The sequence below is a fragment of the Melanerpes formicivorus genome, unplaced genomic scaffold (assembly GCF_026170545.1).
Source record: "Melanerpes formicivorus ecotype bairdi unplaced genomic scaffold, bMelFor1.0.p_v2 SCAF_7, whole genome shotgun sequence".
Taxonomy (NCBI): Eukaryota; Metazoa; Chordata; class Aves; order Piciformes; family Picidae; genus Melanerpes; species Melanerpes formicivorus.
The window spans coordinates 22,412,157-22,431,968 of record NW_027142359.1 but is presented as its reverse complement, the minus strand read 5'-3'; the positions used below and the strand labels follow the sequence as shown (position 1 = coordinate 22,431,968).

General features: G+C 46.3%; 1 protein-coding gene and 1 non-coding gene across 7 annotated transcripts in view; both read right to left on the bottom strand.

Annotated features, from left to right (window-relative positions):
• The window catches only part of RABGAP1L (RAB GTPase activating protein 1 like), a 310,408-nt gene that overhangs the window by 34,301 nt on the left and 256,295 nt on the right, over nt 1-19,812 (bottom strand). The window lies entirely within an intron of this gene.
• Nucleotides 13,641-13,712, bottom strand: TRNAG-UCC (transfer RNA glycine (anticodon UCC)). Its single transcript has one exon. It is a non-coding gene; the product is annotated as a tRNA-Gly (tRNA).

Below are 19,812 nucleotides of genomic sequence, written 5' to 3'. Positions count from 1 at the left end.
TGGATATGTGGCCTTCTTTAGGTGGACCGGCCTTGGCAGGGGGGCTGGACTTAATAATCTCTGGAGGCCCTTTCCAACCCCTAACATTCTGTGATTCTGGAATTCTGTGAATGAGTGAAGCATTTTCTGCTCTGCCAATGCAGCCCTTGAGAAGGCTGTGGTTTTATTCACAGACCTGTTCTTGTTTTAGACATCACAACATAAACACCTTTAGATGTGTTTTTGGATTCAGAGTGAGCCCTGAACCTCAGCCACTGCTCACAGGAATGCACCAAACCATTTGGGAAAAGCAGCTGCCATGCTGAGGCTGATCTATAGCTCAATGACTGCTCCTCTAAGTTTTATTTTCATTATTTAAAATATCAAATAACATGGCCTCTTTTGCCCCCCCTCCTCTCTCAAGAAGTGGGTGTATGCACCTGGGTTCCTCCTAAAATAATCCTCCAAATGTGTGGAAAAATCTGGGCCTGATGTGCTTTAGCATATGTACTTCCATGGGTAAACCCTCCCCACTTGCAACCACACTGTGTTCTCCAGGTCTGAGATCAGGCAAGATGTAAATTCATTTTTGCAGATGGAAGCCAGCAAAGACTGACTGCTTCTCTCCCAGCCGTGCAGAGGTCAGCATGGCTGGAATTGCTGAGGCAGAGGAGTTCCTCATAAACCAGCCATGCTGGCACATGCTCCCCCTCAGGGAAGCCCACCACAGGGAAAGTGAAGACTTCTGAGCCTTCAACTGATGTCAACCAGTTCTGTGTCTTGAATTATTTACTGTTAGCTCAAATAATAGAATCACAGAATTGTATTAGTTGGAAAAGACCTCTAAGATCATCAAGTTCCACCATCAACCCAATAGCACCATGGCCATTAAACCATGTCCCAAAGTGCCATGTCCACATGTTTCTTGAACACCTCCATGGATGGTGACTCCACTATCTCCATGGGCAGCCTGTTTCAATGTCTGACCACTCTTTCAGGAAAGAAATTTTTCCTAAAATCGACCTAACCCTCCCCCCAGCACTCTTTCAGGCCATATCTGAGCATAAAACACTCCAGAAAGTTGGTGTCTCACCTCCTGAAACATAACCTCATGTATTTGCACTGGAGCCTGAAAAGTTGTATTAATTTGTGCTACAGAATTCTGATGAACCACACTTATTAGATTTTATATATATATATATATATATATATATATATATTTATAAGATTAGGCTGTGCTATTAGCCTGGTCTCCTTCAGTCTTAGGAGAAAGCCTCACCAGCAAAATCACTGCAAAATCAGGAGGAATCCTTACAGATGTACTCAGCACTTCTCTGGATGAAAAATGAATGTAGCAGAAAATAGCCCAACTCCCCTCTCACCTCCCCAGATCAGCTGGGTGCCACCCAAACAGATAATCCTGCTCCTCTGCAACAACTGCTGTGTAAGGATTTTCTTCCACAGAGTTCCTAGATGGTTTTTAAAGCTCATGGAAAGCAGTACAATTGTTTATTAGCCTCACTCCTAAAATCAGAAAGGGTGAAATAGCAGGCCAGCCAATAGCTCCCCAACCTCTGGAAGGTCACTCTCTGGATGTTTAAACACATATTCTTCATTAATTGTGTTTCACAGATTCATAGAATGGTTTTGGGTTGGATGATCATCTTAAAGATCATCTAGTTCCAAACTCCCTGCCATGGGCAGGGCCACCTCCCATTAGACCAGGTTGCTCAAGGCCTCATCCATCCTGGCCTTCAGCAGATCCAGGGAGGGGGCATGCACCACCTCCCAGGGCAAACTGTTCCAGTGTCTCACCACTCTCACTGCAAAGAATTTCTTCCTAATCTCCAGTCTAAATCTGCCCTCCTCAAGCTTCAATCCATTCCCCCTCAGCCTATCACTACAAGCCCTTGTAAAAAGTCCCTCCCCAGCTTTCTTGTAGCCCGCTTTGGGTACTGCAAGGCTGCTCTAAAGTCTGCCTGGAGCCTTTTCTTCTCCAGGCTGAACAGCTCTAACTCTCTCAGCCTGTCCCCACAGGGGAGGTGCTCCAGCCCTCAGATCACCTTCATGGCCTCCCCTGAATCCATGCCAGCAGTTTGATATTCTTTGCTCCAGCAGTTTGTCATTCTGAGCATTTGTTCGTTTCTCAAGCAGACAGTAATGCCTGCAACTGTAAAGAGTTTGGGTCAAGCCTGCACTTCATTTCAGGTTTCACATTAACTGGAAACTACAGCTAAAGGAGGGCATGAAGCTGCCTAAACCAAATCCACCCATTTTGATCTCGCAGAACATGAAACAGACTGAAGAGCAGCGTAGCTGGAATGCCAGCCTACAGGTACACACTCATTATTATTCAGCTCAGTCCCTTCCAGATTATGTTGCAGCCTTTTAAATTAACTCATTACTCTCTTTTGATTTTTAATTAATTAAATTCACTGTTTAAAATTTATGATTTCATATTTCTTTTCCACACTGCCACTATCACTTTACAGAGGCATGAGAAGTTATTTCCTCTCTTCAGCAAGAGTTTCCTTCAGATGTCAACTGTCTGGCTGAAATACCTTGCTTCATGAACTGAGGTGGTGGTGGGGTGGAAGAACAAGGGAGAATTCAGGCACCCCAGCATTGCTACCAAGTAAAAGGAATACTAAATCTTACTGGGAGATTCTGGAAATGCTAGCCTTTGGCTGGTAAAAAAAAACAAACAGATTTTGCAGCATATTTAGGGGACACCTCCCAACAGGCCAGGTTGCTCAAAGCCTCATCCAGCCTGGTCTTAAACACTTCCAGGGATAAGGTGTCCACAACTTCTCTGGGCAACATGTTCCAGCGTCTCACCAACCTCACAGTGAAGAACATCTTAATGTCCAATCTTAATCTGCCCCTTGTCCTATCACCACAGGCCCTTATACAAAGTCCTTCCCCAGCTTTCCTTTAGGCCCCATTTAGGTACTGCTCTAAGGCTGCTCTACGGTCTCCCCAGAGCCTTCTCTTCCTCAGGCTAAACAGACCCAACCCCCTCAGCCTGTTCTTGTAGGAGATGTTCTCTGATCATCTTTGTGGCCCTCCTCTGGACCCTCACCAACAGATCCATGTTCTTGTGCTGGGGTCTCCAGTGGGGGCTTTCTCTTTCCTTATCCTTTTACTTTAGCGGAACAGGGGACTTAATTTTCCCCCTGTGTGCAAAGGCAAGTGGTGGCACTGGTGAGCTTCACAACATCCCAACAGCTACTTCAGCCTAGTGCACTCTGAGTAAGGCCACATTAGTTTGCACTGGGGACACCCATGTGGAAAACAGCAAGAAAAGGCAGGAACTTCTTAATGGTTTTCTGAAAAGCAGTAGGCTTCTGCCACCTGCTTCTTTTTTCACTCCTGCTTTTTGGGGACCCATTTTGAATCTCCTCCCAGTGCAGTGATGGCAGACACCCACAAACAACGCCACAACTGACAGAAGTGGCTGCAGTTTGTGAGTAGGGCCAGGTCCCAGGGACCTTCCTACACCTGCCACTGTCTCCTAAATCCCTGTCCTCCAGGTCTCATCAGCATAAACAGGTCCCTGGGGCTGCTGAGGGGACAAAGGTTAAGGACGGTTTGACATTGTGAATGTCTCTGATGCAGATTCCCTGGGGCTATCCAGCAACTGAATAGTGTTTGTGTGCCACTGAGAGCATGCAAATGACATTCATAGCTAGGTTCCATAAGAAACTGATCCTAACCCAACACTACCTGTGAAATTTATTTTAAACTTGTTGCATTTACCACTTCAACTGGTACTGACAAGAAAAACAATGGGGTGGAGCATATTCTCCAATCAAACCAGCACAGCAGTTGTATAGGAATGCTTTGCACTTGCAATTCTTTATATGGATTTCTGCCCTGGTTTCAGGATAGCTCAGTTCAGGGATTTCACCCAAATAGCCTGCAAGCTAAGGCAGCAGAGCCAAATGTTATCAAGCAAAAGCTCAATCAGAGTCACAGAGCTAGTTCAGGGTTCATACAAACAGTAACCACACAGCAAGTATGGATCTGTGTCACTACCTTCACCCATGGTCTGCTGGCTTTTCATCTACAGCATACAATCACCAAGCAAGAGATGGTAATTAACATCAGGCAGCACATTAAAATTAGTGACATGTATCACATGAAAAGACTCAGAACTGGGTGCAAGACTCAGCGCTGCTCATTCTAAATGCACACCTGACTTTCTTTCCCAAAGTAGCTGTATCTCTCCATGTTTTTCTTCCCTTCCCTTATCTACCTCTCAGAGGAAGACTAATAAAGGCAAAATTAATGAAAAATGCAAACCAGCCAAGTGTTATTACAGCTGTTATTACAATGCTGTCTGTCAAGCTTTCTCCAGAGTGATCTTAAGTGTCTTAGGAACTAGCCATGCTGCACAGGGAGAGTGCAATAACATGGTCTCCAACATGACCTGCCTGAAGGTCATCAGATTTTAGTGTCTTTACTGATGGTCTCTGTGCACCTATAGCATGGGACAAGAAATAAAGAAGAAAGAAGGAAAACCTGGAGAGCCAGGCACTATGAGAAGTCCTTGTAGCTAAATAAAAGAAAGAAATAAGGCAGGACCACAGCAGATACTCTGTCCATCAAACACATTGGAGCTGGCCATGCACAAGACCACCATAGTGTATACTGCTGTTCAATGATGAGGCAAGGGCTGCTGTGCTGGTACCCCTGGTGCATGATAACAAAGCCCTGGAAAGGTCTGTGGCCAACCCCCCTGACATGGGCAGGGACACCTCACACTAGATCAGGTTACTCAGAGCCCCATTCAGCCTGGTCTTAAAACTTCCAGGGATGAGGCTCCTACCACCTTCCTGGGCAACCTGTTCCCTGTCTCCCATGTGGATCTCCTGACAGAAGCCTCATGGAAAAGCTGTGACATTTCTGTGTGTAAACAGCACAATAGTTATGGCACATTCCCAAAACAAAAAGTAAATCCAGGGTAGGACTTCTTGTAAAGATGAGATAAAGAGTAATTAAGACTGAAGTGATGTGGGTGAGCAGGAAATGGCACACGGTGTCTGCTAAACTGGACAAAACCAGACAGACCAGTTTAAGCATCTTGGCAGCTGAGGTACAGAAGTCAGACAGCTGGACTGTGAGATGCAGTCTAGACTGAGGCATGCTTGAAGACTCCGAAATGAGATTTTTTTTCATGCATTATACATTAAAAGAACAAACTACTGATACTTTCCAGGAGAGTGCTGTGTCCCACAGTGATGGAGTTAAAAAGGAAGACATTAACTTGCAGGTCAAAGGACTGAATGCAGCCAAAAAAAGCCCAGAAAACAGGGCTTGCTTGTGTGTATTTATACCAAAGATGATGAACAGCAATCTGCTAGGGAAAGTATTTCACATGAGATCTGTCTGCTAGGAAAGACAAAGGCAGCTAAGTCTCAGTGTTCCCCGGGACAAATTCCCCTGGAATTTGTACAGGTCAGCTCCAGGGTAGGAAAGCAGCTCAGGACCCTGCAAGCTGATCAGCTGTTAGAAGACTGCCAGGAGCATCCACTAATCTAAGCTTCACATAATCCTTCACTGCTAAATCCTCATTCATCACCATAGAGCACAGGGAGAAGGAAATTCTGTTCTCAGAAGATGATTTGGGAGACAAAACTATTGCAGTGCTTAACTGTGCTCATCTAGTCTCCCGCTGTGAAAATCTGCATCAACGTTTAATGCTTCAATATCCCACAATGAGAAAAGCTGCTGTATTTACATATGATTTGAAGATTAACCTGCCTTGATTTGACTGTTAATAAGCTTACTGTAAGAGCTCCAATGGTATGTGTGGAGGGGAGAGAAGGCAGGTTCTCCCACAAGTTATCAAAGAGCTCTCTACATAATAATGAGATATTACTTTGGGAACCAGAGGTATTTCCATATATTCTTCTAAACCTCCACATCTGTCTTATTCCCAGTCTTTTATTTGAACTTGGAGTACTGTGAGTACTTTGACTGGGGTACTTGGACCTGGAGTACTGCATCCAGCTCAAGAAGGACATGGAACTGCTGGAGTGGGTCCAGAGGAGGCTACGAAGATGATCAGAGGGCTGGAGCACCTCTCCTGTGTGGACAGGCTGAGGGAATTTGGGCTGTTCAGCCTGGAGAAGAGAAGGCTCTGGGGAGACCTTATAGCAGCCTTCCAGTACCTGTAGGGGCCTACAAGAAAGCTGGGAAACGACTTTTTTACAAGGGCTTGGAGTGACAGGATGAGGGGGAACAGATTGAAGCTAGATGAGCAAACCATGTAAAAAATGGGGGAAAGGCAAGAGTAAGAGATAGCAGGCCTTTGCTTCTCTGGGTTTTGGTGTTGGTTATGGATGCTAAGGCAGCAGTTTCAGCCCATCATCCATCACAACTCAGGACGGATTCCATCGATCCCATTGCAACCTGTGTTTGCAGCTGAAATGAACAGTGGGGAAATCAGTGCCTGCTTTGGTTCACTCATTTGGAGACTGCAATTATAAACCCTGGGGGTTCTTGTGCCCACAACAATAGAAAACTGCAACATTTCATCTGATGGTGTAAACAAGATGCTGATCTGAAAATGAAGGGAAATAAACCAATTTATAATAAATAACTGACAGGGAAAAAAGAAAACTGTTATCTGTCTCCATATGGATATTACATGGGATGCAAATCCAGGTGACCTACATAATGGTTTGAGAGGTTATAGACATCCTTCTTGCTGCATATGTGAGAGAATAGCTCAGTTTCTAATTACTCTCTAAAATGAGTTACTCTTCAAAGCAGTGACAGACTGATCACCTTTCTCAGCCATATAATGGTTGCCTCTTCGAATGCCACACAGTATCATCTACGAATGTCTCACTGCAGAACTCCGCAGTAACCTGGAGAACTAAACATGGACTTGGCAACACTCCTGCAACTGGAAGAGTTGCCTGGGACTGGCAATTGATTTAGCAGCACATAAGAGCGCTTCCCTCAGTTTTTGAGGGAGCAAAATGAATGAGGCACACTGGTGATTCTTGTGACACACGCCATACCCCTGATGTTGTACACTATTGACACTACTGAGATGGATGGGATCTCTATTGAACCATCTTGGGGAAACAAAACACAACAGAATCAGAATCATAGAATGCCTTGGGTTGGAAGGGATCCTCAAAGGTCCAACCCTGCTGCAGTGAGTAGGGACATCTCCAACTAGGTCAGGTTGCTCAGGGCCCCACCAAGTTTGACCACGAATGTCCCCAGGAACAAGGCCTCAACCACATCTCTGGGCAACCTGTTCTAGTATTTCACCAAGGTCACTGTAAAGAACTTCCTGCTAGTGTCCAACCTAAACCTACTCTGCTCTAGTTTAAAAAAAAAGAAAAAAGGATAGGTTCCTGTTGCTTAACACTACTCAGGAGCATGACATTGAGAAAGACCAGAAACATCTCAGTCAGATTTTTTCTTTTCTCCTAGCATCAGCAAGAGAAGCTACAGATGGAGCACCTTAGCTTGGTATCCCAGTGTTTTTGGCCATCTCTTATCTGCAGTACACTGACGAAACACTCTGGTTATTTAGTTGGGCAATGCTGGCTTTTTATGCTCACATAATTTTTTTTGATCTATTAGAAATGTACAATCTGTGCTCACATTATCGGTATTGTTTGCATTCTTGTGGTCTTCTCAGATCTTTCTGAGACTTCAGGGTGTAGACAGCTAGCTGCCTGGGCACAATACCAACTCAGGCAGAACGAGAGGCAGCAGCACCAGTAGTGAGAAGGCTGTAGAGCTACCTCCTCAGCTCAGGTATACTTTCTCCTTCCCCAGTGTTGCAGACAGCCCCATATTTTGCCAGAGCTCTGAAAGTTCAAGAGCAAATCTGAGTACATCAGGTGGAAAGAATCATGAGAAACTCAGAGATCCCCACATGCACCAGCCACTTGCCTGCTTCTGGGTGTAATTCAAGGTGTTCACCATCATAGGTGTTTCCCTAAAACACTTGGCATCTTCCCAGCTGAAAGATTCTTATCCCTTCCTATCTTCAATTAATAAAATTAGGTCTGTCAACTCAGTCTTTTTAAACATACCTGAAACAACCTCACAGGGCAGTAAAAGTTATCCCTGGGCATTTGAGCTGTTCTAGCCTCACGAGTTTTGTTCACAGCTCAGCTGAGAAAATACTTGAGATACCTTAAATACTTGCCTGAGCACCTGTTTTCTGAGCTCTGCGTGAAGAACAGCACCAAAAGGTACATGCCAGCACAAACAGCACAGCCTGGATTGTGAAATCTCAGCTATATTAAAAAACCACAGGGAGCTGCAGGTCAGCAGAGCATTGACAATCAGCATGTACATTAAAAGGGGACATCCCAGTGACAGACAAGCAAATAAGTAACAAGAAGACCGACAGTTCAAGATGAGAACACAGAATGAGCGCACCGAACCGCTCCCAGAAACAGGTTAGTTTTCCAGATGCATAATTGAATCCTTAAAGCAAATAAGGGAGAAAACTCAATTTGGACATAAACCATCACCTTCCTCATCTCACTTTGATGGAAAACAAATTGCATTCAGCCTTGTGCCCAACCCCTATTCTGCAGGACTTCATGTACAAAAACAAGCATTCACGTGCTTCTCTTGATCCTTCTCCAGAGAAGGTCAGATCATCAAAGTAGAAAAAAAGCTTTTTCTACCAGAAAGAAGCCTATGATGAAAGCTACAATAGACAAGCAAAGAAGCTGCCAGTAAGTAGCCACCTGAGGCAGGCAGGAGAGCTGTGGAAGAAATATAGTATGGAAGCCTTCTTGGGTTCTTCACTGCTGGGTGCTGGGAGTGTTGAATTCTGCAGCAGCTCCAAGCTGCATCCAGATTTCAAGATCCACTTGCCCCTTAATCACAGACTCACAGAACAGTTTGGGTTGGAACGGACCTTCAAAGATTATCAAATCCACCCTGCCCCCTGCCATGGGCAGGGACATTTTTCACTAGATCAGGTTGGTCAAAGCCCCATTCAACCTGCCTTTGAACACTTCCAATGGTGAGGCATCCACTTCTTTGGGTGGCCTGCTGCAGTGAGTATTGTCTCTGCTTGCTGAAACAAAAACATATAAAAAGGGGGAAAACCCAAGTTTGTCCTTGTTTGTTCCAAATAAATCTCTACAGAATTCATCCTCCTCTTTCTCAAGCTACAGTATTGTGTTGGAGTAAAGGTGCAACATACTGGAGCTTGTAAGAGCATCCACATTGTTTCTGAAGCCTTTAGTGAAGAGTGTGGCAGTTCTTCCATCAAAGTGATCACCACAGTCCAACACTGATGCTGGTGTGACCAACGCTTCCAAAACGAACACAGCCAGGCCCTCCTGCAGTAGATCTGCTTAGTGCTTTTCTGCTTGTCCAAAGCAATTCAAGTTGTATTTTTTTATTTAACAAGGAGGCTCTCTGGGTGGCACAGAATGTAGCAGTGCACACAAACCACTTTCACCTCCCACCATTTTAGGAGCATGTCTGAACAAATGGCACCGTGACAGCTTCCTTACTCGTCTGCTACCCTCCTCTGTCCACATGGAGCCAAAAGCTCTACCAGTTTATCTACACACCAAACATTCCACCAGCAACCTGCTCCTCTGGCTGATATAAGGCCAATCAGTGCCCTGGCTGGGATCCCAACCCCACCCCACAAAAATGCAGTTTGTCCTGCAGAACTGCCTCTGCAGCAGGGCTTTCCCCTGCACTGCTGGGCAGGTGAGGCATAATCATCTTTTCACTCGTTGCAGGTCTGGTTGGGCCACAGGAAGCCCGGAACATAAGACACAGCTGAAGTTAAAGCAGCCAGAAATAAAGTAAGCAGAGAAATGGCTCAAAGCCATCTTTGTTCTGACCCTTTTTCTCTTCCATCAAGGACCACTGGGACCAAACATGCTCCCAGCTGCTATCTCACACTGGGTACAGCAGTCTGTGGCTGGCTAAGCCTTTAAAATACAATCCCAGTGCACTCCTAGATGCCACTCCAGCTCAACAAACATCACGAGGAGTTTGTTCAGCTGATGAAGAGTAGAAACAGGGGAGAGGATGGTGCTGGAGTAAAGACAAACACCGCCCAAGTAAAAGCACCCTGATGCAGCTCAGAGGCTTGAAGCTCAGAGGCTTGCAGCTCTGCTTCCATCTTACGGAAGCAATCTGTTTAGCTATATAAATAACTAAGATGTAAAGTAAATAAATAAGAATAAGGATGGGCTGCAGAAAAGCAGCTAGACCGTGGCCCCTTTGGTATTTTGGAGGTTGCTTAGCAACAGGCTGGCTGCTGCAGGGCTAAAGTAGCATGAAATTAGCAGCTTTTTGGCAAAAGACAAATTGAATGTAAAACTGGGGAGGTGGCCTTTGAGTGGCAGCGAGGAGAAGAGCGTTGACTGGCAAATCTGATACGGGGGACATCTTTTAGGAGTGTTCCCTGAGCATGGAGGATCTTTAATGAACGTGGCAGCCAAGGGGCTTTGTCCTGGCTGGGCACTGATAAATTCCAGCACGCGCCTGGCAAGTTAATAATTCAATCTTGATTAAAATGATGTCTGTTACAGTCACTTCATGGGTTAATTACTTATTAACGATCTTAAATAGCTCAAACCCAATCATATCAGGCTATCTTTGTTCTATTAGTGGCAGCTGACTATCTGCCATATTCTTGGTTGCAGTTCTCTAATGTACTTCTCAGTCATTTCAGGTCTAGGTTATCTCGAGGCCATCTCGTCATTCACTTAAAGAATTTATGTCCTGAAGAGGGGCCAGAGAAGTGCAACAAAACCAGTGAAAGGTCTGGAGAACAGGTCTTGTGTCTGAGGGAACTGAGATTGTTTAGTCTGGAGAGAAGGAGGCTGCGGGGAGACCTCATTGCTCTCTACAATTCCCTCAAAGGAGGCTGGAGTGAGGTAACAAGTGATACAACAAGAGGTAACGACTTCAAGTCACACTGGGGGGAGGTTTAGATTGGACATTAGAAGAAACTTCTTCACTGAAAGGGTTCTCAAACACTGGAACAGGCTCCCCAGCAAGGTGATGGTTGAATCCCAGTCTCTGGAGGTGCTTAAATGATACACAGATGTGATGCTGGGGCACATGGGCTAGCACCAGACTTGGTAGGGTTAGAGAATGGTTGGAGTCAATGCCATTAAGGTCTTTTCCAACCAAAACAATTCTATGATTCTATAATTCCTCTACATCATTTGCTTCTCCAGCCTTCTGGAACAACATCACATGGATGCAGAGAATCATTATACAGGCAGCACTTGGCTTAGGTTGGAAAGGACCTTAGAGAACATGTCCAACCTTCCCACCATGGGCAGGGATGCCTCTCAACTTGACTTGGCTGCTCAAGGCCTCATCCAGCCTGGCCTCGAACACTGCCAGAGCAAAATGAGAACAGCAAGAACATGTGTACACACTTCATGGAAGGCTCAAATGGTAGTTTTGAATGCAAGGTTTTTCTGGGTCACTTATTCTGGAGCCAGATTGTACCAGTTAATTGTTTTCCACTGCTAACTTGTCATGAATGGGATGGGATGGGATGGGATGGGATGGGATGGGATGGGATGGGATGGGATGGGATGGGACGGAATAGAATAGAATAGAATAGAATAGAATAGAATAGAATAGAATAGAATAGAATAGAATAGAATAGAATAGAATAGAATAGAATAGAATAGAATAGAATAGAATTAACCAGGTTGGAAAAGACCTTTGAGATCATTGAGTCCAACCTATCATCCAACACTATCTAATCAACTAAACCATGGCACCAAGCACCTCATCCAGTCTCTTCCTAAACACCTCCAGGGATGGTGACTCCACCACCTCCCTGGTCAGCCCATTCCAATGGCCAATCACTCTTTCTATGAAGAACTTCTTCCTAACATCCAGCCTAAACCTCCCCTGGTGCAGCCTGAGACTGTGTCCTCTTGTTCTGGTGCTGTTTGCCTGGGAGAAGAGACCAACCCCCACCTGGCTACAACCTTCCTTCAGGTAGTTGTAGAGAGCAATAAGGTCTCCCTTGAGCCTCCTCTTCTCAAGGCTAAGCAACTCCAGCTCCCTCATCCTCTCCTCACAGGGCTGTGCTCCAAACCCCTCCCCAGCTTTGTTGCCCTTCTCTGGACCTGTTCCAGCAACTCAACATCTTTCCTAAACTGAGGGGTCCAGAACTGGAGAAAGGACTCAAGGTCCACACTGAATCCATGCTGGCTGGGCCTGATCCCTTGGCCATCCTGTAAGTGCTGTGTGATTGCACTCAAGATGACCTGTTCCATAATCTTGTCTGGTACTGAGGTCAGGCTGACAGGTCTGTAATTCCCTGGCTCGTCCAACTGACCCTTCTTGTGGATGGGCATCATGTTGGCCAGCTTCCAGTCATCTGGGACCTCTCCAGTGAGCCAGGACTGCTGAAAAACGATGGATAGTGGCTTGGACAGCTCATCTGCCAGCACCCTAGGATGGATCCCGTCTGGTCCCATGGACTTGTGGGGATCCAAGTGGCAAAGGAGGTCTCTAACTACTTCCTCCTGAATCACAGGGGAACTATACTGCTTCCTGGCTCCATCTGCCAGCTCTGGAGGCCAGTTGTCCAGAAGACAACCTATCTTGCTATTAAAATTTGAAGCAAAGAAGGTGTTAAGTACCTCTGCCTTCTCATCTTTTGTTACAACGCTCCCCTCCATGTCCTTCACAGCAGAGGCCAGTCTAAGATCTAAATGGGCTTTTGCCTCTCTCATTTTTTTCTTGCATGACCTAGCAACATCCTTAAACATTCTATGGGTTGCCTCACCTTTCTCCCAAAGATGGTACACCCTCTTTTTTTCCCTTAGTTCCTTTAGAAGTTCATTGCCCATCCAGGCTGGCCGTCTGCCCTGGCGGCTCATGTTCCGGCACATTGGCACAGCCTGTTCCTGGGCCTTCAAGAGCTCTTCCTCGAAGTAGGTCCAGCCCTCCTGGACCCCTTTGTTTTTAAGGGCTGTTTCCCAAGGTACCTTCTGAGTTAGTTCCTTGAGTAACCTGAAGTCCGCCCTCCGGAAGTCCAGAGTAAAGGTTTTGTTGCTGCCCCTCTTAGCTTGACTGCATATTGGAAACTCAATTATCTCATGGCCACTGGACCCCAGACAGCCTCCAACCACCACATCTCCCACCAGGCCTTCTCTATTGGTAAAAAGAAGGTCAAGCAAAGCCTTATCCCAGTAGGCTCACACAGCAGCTGGGATAAGAAGCTGTCCTCCGTACACTCGAAGAACCTTCTAGACTGCCTCCTCTCTGATGGGTTAAGCTCCCAGCAGGTATCAGGCAGCTTAAAATCGCCCATAAGAACAAGGTCTGGTAATCTTGAGACAACCTCTAGCTGCCTCTAGAATAATTCATCAACCTCTTCATCCTGGTTGGATGGTCTATAACAGGCTCCAACCAGGATGTCAGCCTTGTTGGTCTTCCCTCTAATTTTCACCCATAGGCACTCAAACTGATCTTCCTTGATCTCTAGTTCCAAGGTGTCTAGAACCTCCCTGATGAACAGGGCCACCCCTCCACCCCTTCTCCCTCACCTGTCTCTCCTGAAGAGCCTGTAGCCATCAATTACAGTGCTCCAGTCATGTGAGTTGTCCCACCATGTTTCTGTGATGGCAACTACATCATAAGAAAAAAAGTCCACCTGCGTTGGCCGGGAATCGAACCCGGGTCAACTGCTTGGAAGGCAGCTATGCTCACCACTATACCACCAACGCCCCAATAAATCTTGAGGCTTGTCCGTGGCAGCAAGACACCACCCATGTGGCAGATGATCCATCAGAAGGTGCTACGTGGCCTGTCCAGGCATGAAACTGGAGGAGGAAAGGGAAACTAGTGTCCCTTTCCTGTGCTCTTTACACAGAGCAGCAGTAACTTACCTTACTCCCTATGTACTGACTAGCTTGTATTTGTGTGGCACTTCAGAGACTGAGTAAGACCTAGGGGCCTATGTGTGAACCAAATTTGCTTGGAGCAGACAAACTTCTCACCCGCATTTCATCCTCCTTCATGCCCCAACACAGCACTTAATCGTTCCTGTGACTGGGATGGCACGTATCCAAGCCATCACCAGTTCCACCAGTAGTAAATGAGATACTATAGAGCAGCTTGGCTGTTCTCAATCCTTACCATTTTCAGAATGATTTCAGGGTCCTTGGGGGCTGTGCACAAAGAGCCTTTGGCAATTTTGTTTTCCTGTTTGTCTGGGGTTGAAATGAAGGCAAGTGAGACTCAGTGATGTGACAAACACTTAGGCAAGATGCCCTCCATTTCCTTAATGAGCCTATTAAGAGATCTATCAAAGGTGAAAGAGGAGTCTCAGAGGAAAGACACGGAGAGAACTGACTGTGCTGAGATCTTCCCAGCACATGTACCCACGACAACAACCTATAGGCTACAACAGCTCACTGGAACAATGTGATCCCATCGCTGGAGAAGCACATTGACCTTGATACTTTGCTTTTTGCAAGGCCAGAGTGAGCTGTGCCTGAGCATATAGCTTCACCGTCACTGCAGCTTCTCCTCCTCCAGAGAACAGATAATAAAATCCTGCTTCACAGAGCTGCTGTGAAACATTCATCTCTGAGGGATTTGGAGAGTCAAGCATCTGGTGAAACTGTTAGTGCTCCCTGAACTTGAGCAGAATGAGTGACTGAAGGGAGATTGTCTTGGTTTAGGTCACAGGTACCAAAGAGTATCAAAACTGAAAAGGAATTTTATTCTGCACTTTCCTAAGTGAGTCCTTACAGGTGTGCATCCCAGGATTTAACCTTCCCAAGAAGATTGAAAAATGCTGCTGTGCTAATACAAATATCCTGGTTATGAGGCACACAGCAACTGGCTCACACCCCTCTCCACCAGAGGGTTTTCTTTAAATGGTTAACCATGACCCAATACTGCACAATTCCCAGTGCTTAGCCCCATTTTATAGGGAAGTGCTATGGCTTACAGGGCTAGTATCCATGTGCAATGCCTGTTGAACCTGGCTCACCTGTATGTGCTGGCCTAAAGGTTCCGTGTGATACAGACAGGCTGCAGGCTCCCACACCCTGGTCCCACCAGTACCAACAGCACAGGGCAGCAAGACAAGTTACAGAGGGATGAGCACAGAAGCGCTTCCTTCCCTTTGCAAGATGGACAGATGGGGCAGCCGCTCAGCTGTGACGTGAAGTAAGCACAGAAGCAGAGCCAGGGGAGATCACAAGTACTGGAAATTACTGGAGAAAAGATTTCATAAGTGAAGGTGCAGACAAGCCTAAATCTTGTAGTTCTGACAGTGCATGAAGAGTGGAAAAAAGGGAAGCAGGAAGAGCAAATACCATCAGCAATACTTAGGAGTCTGAAGGATAAGAAAATGCATGGTTATTTCTCTTCAAATGTCACTCTGTGTCAACTGTCATGGTTTCCAGACTTTCAGAATTGAAGTACATTGCAATTACTTCCTGTTTGGACCAGGTCACAACCCAAAAATCTCAGTCCTTTCCTACACTACAGTCTGCTCAATGTTCTTTACACGCCTGCAGCAGCCAAGTCACCTTTTCTGATGTCAACAAGTTTCCCTTCAGAATAAAATGCTGGTTTAGGTCCATTAGTGCAGTGTAAGGCACATTAAAACATTAAGAGCCATCATTACTGATCATTCCAAGAAGCCTCCTGCAGCACAGGCCTCTTTACCCGCTTGCCAATCCTTACAATTCACTTTATATCATAAAAGCAATACAAAGGCAACAAATGTGAAACCCAGACCCATGTAACCTTATGACAGAAGGACACTTGCCCTCATCACTGAGCAGGGATGTGTGAAGTCCCCTACATCAAGCGTTCATTTCTCATTTTTTCCACCTCTCCCTCTGCCTCCAGATTCCTGTGACAGTGTGTATCTCATGTCACATCCCTGCATCATGGATCAAAGGTTGAAAACTCCATAAGGCACAGAGATAAATAGTTCTCTTGTTTAAACAGGCAGCATGTAAACACTGATTGTGACAAAGTCCTTCTGCCTGACATTACTGTTGCTGACATTTTGTGGATGTAAAAGTTGTAAAGATGGAATGAAAATAAAAAGGGACTCTTTGCTTTCCCAGGAGAGCCAGGGCTCCCAACCAGCCCCCATGTGAGCTCTCAGCCCAGCGCTGAGTCTATAAATGTGCTGCTCATTTCCTGCTTGCTTCAGCCATTAGGGTCTCAGCCTGTCTCTGGAGGAGAAGCTCCCTGACAGAGAGAGATTGATGAGAGTGAGCAGAACATGAGATGGACTCTGGCACAACTCACAACCACCCATCCTCCCTAATTCACCTCAGCAATTAGTGCTGTGCCTAGGGTAAACCCTTTCACTTCAGGATTGCAGGTCCTCTGCTCTGAGGCAGCAAGAGGAGAAGGTTTGCAAGGGTTATCAAGTCCAGGAAGTGTCTCCTTCATCTTCAGACCCCAGCCCTGACCAGGCATGTCTTTGCATTGTCCTGAAGTGCTTGGTTTGTCATGTTGGTTGAAGAATCATACACTGGCAGGTGCTGGAAGGGACCTCTAGTCCAATCCCCACGCTAGAGCAGGATGCCCAGGATCACAACGTCCAGCTGCCAGAGAAGCCAGCTCTGCCACATTTCAGGGCAGAGCAAAAAATGGATTCCTCTGGGCTAGAGAGTTGCTGCCTGTGCAAGAACTCCTCATAAAAAGAACCTGCTCAGAAACAACTGTCCCAAGCCAGGTGCTTCTTAATTACCACCTCTGTCCTCCTCAGAAAGGAGGTGGACATCATGCTTAGAAAAGGAAAAAGCAAGTTAGGAAACACCCTTGGAGGCAGTTCATTACAACACAAACCTAAACTTCTTTTTGTGCCACAAGAGAGACAATGGTCAAATTTGCCTCCAAGCCTCCTGCTGCTGAGAAGCAATGTGGTTTGTGTCTACACAGACCTATGTGAGTATGATGGTCTGGAGGAGCTGCTGTAATGGAAGAAAACCATGAGCCTGGATCTATATCCTGAAGGCACCAAATTGCAGCCCCTTTCATTTCCACTGGGTGAACAATGAAATCACGCTTAGTGCCTTCAGGACCATTGAAAATTTGGAAGTAATGCAGCAGCAACAAGGTGATGATTTTTTTCCCCTCCATTCTGACAGGTCAGGTGGATGGTTAAGTCATCAAAACTAAGAGACTGACAACACATTTTTGTCTTTCACTGACAGCAGGAAAAGAGTCCAAAGTGGGGAAGACGAAAATACTTCCTCAGGTTATGGAATACAGCAGCTGGCAAGAGACTACCATTGGGAGAGTGTCAGCAAGCAGAACAAAGCTTCCTCGTTATGCAGTTAGGGATCAAAGGCCTGATCCGTTTCCAATTCCTGCCACTGCTCTCAGCTAGCTGAAGTATAATCAATACTCCCCACTGTGTGAAGACGAAGCAGCCCAGGTGGCACCATCGGGTGGCTTACTCAGACTGCCATGAAATTGCTCCTCGAGAGGATGCACGATAAGGTCATCGATCTGGTGCTTTAAGCCACGGGTTAACAAAAGGATTGCTGAGATTAGAAAAGAGCTGCTCAGACAATTACTTGACTCTGCTAAGAACTTTAGCTGTAGTTTAATTCCCTTTTTCAGAGGTCGATGCCTTAAACTCTGATTTGGTAAAGGAGTGGTGAGGACCCCTCTGGGCTGGTGCAATGTGCCACTGCAGCTGGGCTGGAGAGCTGCTGGAGCTGAGATTTAACTGGGTTATCTCTCTGAAGTGCCCCGGGATTCTTTGTAGAAGAGAAAAGAAAAGATGATTCAGAGTGATTCTGCTCTCATACGGCCAAGGAGTGGCTGCTGGGGAGCTAGTGCAGAGGAAATGCCCCAATCTGCAGTGGGGGAAGCTTAGGTTGGACATTAGGAACAATTTCTTCACCAAAAGGGTTGCCAAGCCCTGGAACAGGCTGCCTAAGGCAGTGGTGGAGTCCCCATGCTTGGAGGGATTTCAAAGCCATGCAGATGTGGTGCTGAGGGACATGGTTCATTGGTGACCTAGCAGCGCTGTGTTAGTGGTTGGACTCAATGATCTCAAAGGTCTCTTCTACTCAAAATGATTCTATGACTCTAGGTCTTGTGCATCTCTGCTGTCACTGTAACTGGGTGACTCAGCTTGATACACCATCTTTGGGCCTGAGGCATGCACACACACTGGGTGTGTGCCTATACTACCAGATTTATGATTACTTATTATGCTAATTAACTGCTGGAAGATGAAATTTTCTGGGTTTTTTTTCTTGGCTTTTGAACTTCACTTGCATAATCAAATTTGGTTAAGAATTATTGTCAAGGAAATTGCATTAAGCAAGCAAAGGAAGCTGAAACAATAGCAAACAGACAGGACAACATAATGAGGACCTGATCTTCAACTGCTGCTTGAACAACTGAGTAGAAAAATCAGGCACATGGTCAAGGTGTCCCAGCAAACAGATGACCAGGAGTGACTTGGAATTTTTCCCTATTAATTCCTGTTGCAGAGACAAGGGAAGTGTGAGCAAAGAGGAGAAGCAAACTGTCACTGTCCACCACAGCTTCCACAACCCATCAGCACACCTTTAGGGCTGTGGATGCACATCTGGAAGATCCAGGAGTGTAACAGCACTGATGAACTTGGTGGGGTTTTATGGTGGAGCTACAGCATCAGTGAATAAGGGAAGAGCAACCGATATCATCTACCTGGACTTGGGTGAAGTGTCTGACACTGTCCTGTGTGACAGCCTGGTTCCCAAATTGGAAAAGCATGGACTTGAGGGGTGCACCACTTGCTGGACAAAGAATTGGCTGAATGGCAGCACTCAGCTGTGATCAATGGCTCAATGTTTGAATGGGGACCAGTGGCAAGTGGTGTCCCTCAGGGGTTGGTACTGGGACCAGTGCTGTTTAACATCTTTGTCAGTGACATGGAGGGTGAGAGTGAGGCACCCTCAGCAAGCCTGAGGGTGACACTAAGTTGTGTGGCTTGGCTGACATGCTGGAAAAAAGTGATGCCATCCAGAGGCACTTGGACAGGCCTGAGAGATGGGCTCAAGCCAACCTTGTAAACTTCAATAAGGCCAAGTTCAAGGTCCTACACTTGGGTAAGGGGACTCCCAAGCACAATATAGGTTGGACAAGGAGTACCTTGAGAACAGTGTCAAGGAGAAGGACTTGGGGGGTATCAGTTGATGAAAAACTCACCATGGGTCAGCAATGTGAGCTTGCCTCCCAGAAGGCAGCCATGTGCTGGGCTGCATCAAAAGAAGTGTGACCAGCAGGACAAGGGAGGTGATTCTCCCCCTGTACTCTGCTCTTGTGAGATGACCAGAAGGCCAGAGCATCTCTCTTACAGGGACAGGCTGAGAGAGTTGGGGCTGTACAGCCTGGAGAAGAGAAGGCTCTGGGGAGACCTTAGAACTGCTTTCCAGTACTTGAAGAGGGTACAAGAAAGCTGGGGAGGGATTTTCTTACAAGAGCTTGTAGTGACAGAACTAGGGGGAATAAATTGAAGCCTGAGGAGGGCAGATTTAGGCTGGAGATTAGGAAGACATTCTTTCCAGTGAGAGTGGTGAGACACTGGCACAGTTTGCCCTGGGAGATAGTGGATGCCTCCTCCCTGGAGGTGTTCAAGACCAGCCTGGATGAGGCCTCGAACAGCCTGGTCTAGTGGAAGGTGTCTCTGAACATGATAGGGGGTTTGGAACTGTATGATCTTTAAGGTACCTTCCAACCCAAACCATTCTATCATTCTATGACCTTCTGCAATCAGAAGCTGGCTGATGTGGCCATAGGTTGACACCTTCTTGCCTCGGTGTCCCAGTATTGCATTGACAATGT